This window comes from Myotis brandtii, unplaced genomic scaffold (assembly GCF_000412655.1).
Source record: "Myotis brandtii unplaced genomic scaffold, ASM41265v1 scaffold17, whole genome shotgun sequence".
In the NCBI taxonomy this organism is placed as follows: domain Eukaryota; kingdom Metazoa; phylum Chordata; class Mammalia; order Chiroptera; family Vespertilionidae; genus Myotis; species Myotis brandtii.
The window spans coordinates 7,085,721-7,089,769 of NW_005356259.1; the positions used below are offsets into that span (position 1 = coordinate 7,085,721).

A 4,049-nucleotide genomic window follows, 5' to 3' on the forward strand; every position below is an offset into this window, starting at 1 on the left:
GGGCCCACCTTAACCTCTTCAGAGCTCTCTGCTCTAGAGGTGATGCTGGTTCATTCGTGGGCCCACTGTCTTCTCCCTGCTCCCCACTCCCCTCCAACACAGACCCCCACCTTCCTTTTGGCCCTGAAAACTGGTTCCCCATCCCCTCCTAGTGAGGAGGGTCCCAATTTTTCCAAAATCAAGGCCTCTCCTGCCTCATTTGTAGTATCATTTATCTGTTTTTAAACCGATATCACACATATTACACACACACACACACACACACACCACAAATTCGTAATAGAATATTTTAAAAAATCAAGGAAGAAGACAATAAGTGCTCCTTGTCCCTCAACCCAGGAATATTCATAATATTTACGAGCCCCAGCAGTTTATCAATCCCTAGAACCTCATGTTTTCTCAGTTTTGTTTTTGTTTTGCTAACACGAGGATGACCCTGCGCCCACAGCTTTGTAACCTGCGTTTGCCTCTTACAGCGCAGAGTGAACATTTCCCCTGCCATTACACATTCTTCCGGCACGCCATGCTGCCTAGCAGCCAAGTGGGGACGCATTATCCTTCATTGGCTGTGCCCCTGAGAGGACCATCCGTGCTGTTAGGATGCCCTTGGACTTCAGGAACAATTCATCCAGGGCAGTACTCTCCTTTTTAGGGTTCACTGATTGAGGAAATGCATAAAGTTCAAAAACAGGTGAAACCAAACAATCTATTGTTCAGACACACACACACGTGATCAACCTGAAAAAGCTAAGTGCAATATGATCAAGGCAATATTGAGAGTGCACAGATACATAAATAGGCTAGTGATTGGCAATGATCTAGTTTCAGATTGAGTGACCGAGTCATTATACTTATTGCTACACACAAACTTCCATGAAAGGAAAGACAAATAAAATAAGGTTAGGCCATGTGTGGGCTACTGGTGACAAGGGGTCATGAACCAAAGGCTATGGTCAATTACACCGTAAGCCCCTAACTGAGGTCCAAGTAAAGGGAACACACATAATCACGAGAGACTGCAGGCTTTGCATGGAATACTTGTTTTATTCATCACGGAGGTATATGTTGTAAGGCAGCGGTTCTCAACCTGTGGGTCTCGACCCCTTTGGGGGTCGAACGACCCTTTCACAGGGGTCGCCTAAGACCGTCGGAAAACACATATATAATTACATATTGTTTTTGTGATTAATCACTATGTTTTAATTATGTTCAATTTGTAACAATGAAATTGGGGGTCACCACAACATGAGGAACTGTATTAAAGGGTCGTGGCATTAGGAAGGTCGAGAACCACTGTTGTAAGGCATATTATTTATTCTGTCCAGAGGGAATACAAGTGTCCAATGGATTCAGGGATCCCTTGAAATAACTCCTCAATCACACACACACACACACACACACACACACACTAGGGCTAGTAGAAAGGGAAGAGAGCCTTGGCCAGGAGACCAGGCTGCTGCCGAGACAGCCCTTCTGTCAGCGATGGCTCTGAGCACAGGCCTGCAGCATTCGGGTGGGCACTAGGCTAGTTAGTGAGCGTGACCAGCCCTGCCCTCGGGGAGTCACAGGCTGGGAGAGGAAACAGTAGAAAAACCAACAACCTCGCTGTGGCATAGACCAGCTCCTAGCAAATGCGGGCACCGAGGAAGGCCACCCAGCTCAGACAAGACAAAGAGCTAAGCTGATGGTTGGAAGGACAAGTGGACATCCCAGTGGTCGGCAAACTGCGGCTAGGCAAACCGCGGCTCGCGAGCCACATGTGGTTCTTTGGCCCCTTGAGTGTGGCTCTTCCACAAAATACCGGCTCTTCCACCGCACATACAGTGCGATTGAAACTTCGTGGCCCATGCGCAGAAGTCAGTATTCTTCCACAAACTGACTTCTGCGCATGGGCCACGAAGTTTCAATCGCACTGTATGTGCGCGCCCGCACGTGGTATTTTGTGGAAGAGCCACAATCAAGGGGCCAAAGAGCCGCATGTGGCTCAAGAGCCGCGGTTTGCCGACCATGGAGCTAGGCAAACTGGAGTAAAGAGCTGTGAAGGCATTCCTAGCAGAGGAAACAGCACATGCAAAGGTGCAGAGGTATAGAGTGGCTCCAGCGAATGACGAGCTGTCCCACAGGGCATCTCAAGTTGAGCAGGAGGGAGAGGATGCAGATAAAGGACCAGGAAGAATGTCCTTTGCAGTGCCAGAGAGCCAGCTCCTCCTGAGGGCCATCGGGAGCCACTCTTGTGAGGAGTGACATGCCCAGGAGCCCAGTCTGGCTTCTGCAGAGATGAAGATGGTGTGGGAGGGACTGAAGGGGGAATTCCTTTTCCTCCTCTGGGCTTCCCCTTGTCCAGCTATAAATGAGACGTTTGCAGAGGGCCTTTCCTGGTCCCATGGTTCCACATGAAACCACCAGGCCACCTCCCCTGTGCCCAGGTGGAGTGGGTGAGCTGGAGTGGGGAGGATGTGTCTGGCCTAGGGGCACTGACCCCAGTGTCACAGGGCAGGAGCCGGGCAGCTCCTGGACTCTCCTGAGCCTCCGTGCCCTCAGCAGCCGCCCCACTGTAACTCCCAGTGAACCCCACAACTGTGTCCCAGCCGTGCACACCCCGTCCTTTCAGTCTGGCCATGCACAGCCCCCAAGAGATGCAAAGACAGACTGGCCCCTTACATCCTGTTTTCCAGCTGACATTGGATGGGTGGCGGGGTGAATGAGAGAATGTGTGTGACCCTGTGAAGACACGTGACTGCATGTGGCGCCGTGTGTATTTCCACTGTGCTCTGCACGCCTGTTTGACGCCTGGCATTAGGCTATGACCGGAAAACCAAGATGTGTGTCTGAGCTTGCCTGCCTGGAACTGGTCACCGCCACTGCAGCTGACACCGAGGTGCGCCAGCGGCACCTGCCTCACCCAGTGCTGCCCATGACACACAGGTGTCTTCCCAGCACCTGTCACACTTCCCTGAACTTATCTGCAACCTGTTGCACCAGCCTGGGGGCACACACTGTCCCAAATACCTCGCCCCCTGGCCTCCATCCCAGGGCCTCCCATGACCTTTGCTTCCTTAGCAAGCAAAAAGGCCCATGCCTTATTTATTTGTAGTTGGATTTAAACTAATTGAAGGAAGTTTTCACTTTGACAATTTTTTCCCCATTTACCTATTTGCAAATACTGAAGTGAGTTGTACAATCAATTTGTTCCAAAGCTGCTACCTTTTCAGTTTTCTCTGTCACACCTAGAATAACAGACAACTGTGCCTATAATAAGATCCAAGAGAAATGGCCCTGCATTCCAGAAACCAGGGGACCTTGGGTCTGTGGGTCTGTGCTCTGGCCCCGGCTGGCCAGTCGAGATGCAGAATGGCCTTTGATTGAGCAGAGGGCTCAACCGTGGGCGCTCAGAACGGAGCCGGCACAGATTACAGAGCAGGTGGTCCTGTTGGGGCCAGAGCAAATGCCACAGAAGGGGTTTTAGCTGCTCCACACTTGCTGTGGGGCCTGCTCTCCACACACACACACACACACACACACACACACACACACACACACACACGGAGACCACTCCCAGGTGGCCCTGCCCATGCCCCAGCCAGGAGGAAGGGACTATTCTCTCAGGAGCCCAGGGCGTCGTCAGACCCTGGTGTTTGAAGTCCTCCACTTAATTTCAGACAATTTCTCCCCAGACCTCGACACCGCCTCCTCTCTCTCCAGGCCCTCCTCCCAGGGCTGGTTCTCCTGGGAAATCCCCGGCCATCCCAGCTCCGGCAGCTGGTCCTTCACCCATTCAGGCACCTCATTCTCACCCTCCTTCCCTTGAAGCCCCTCCAATCGACTTCCTTCCCAGAGGCCACGGGGAGCTTTTCTGGAACGCAGATCTGCACGTGGACTCCCACCCCATCCCTGCTACTCCCTCAGGGAGGTAGCGCTCATTTAGGCAGGCTGCACCCCGGCGGCTGTGATCCTCCGGAGGGACGGACGGACGGGGTATTCCGCCACCCCCGGCCCACGCTCTCCATCCCCACCGCCCTCCTCTGGACCACGGCGGGGCCACAGAACGC

General features: G+C 52.8%; 1 protein-coding gene across 1 annotated transcript in view; it reads left to right on the forward strand.

The window, feature by feature from the left end:
* The window catches only part of CRHR2 (corticotropin releasing hormone receptor 2), a 30,626-nt gene that overhangs the window by 7,322 nt on the left and 19,255 nt on the right, over window positions 1-4,049 (forward strand). The window lies entirely within an intron of this gene.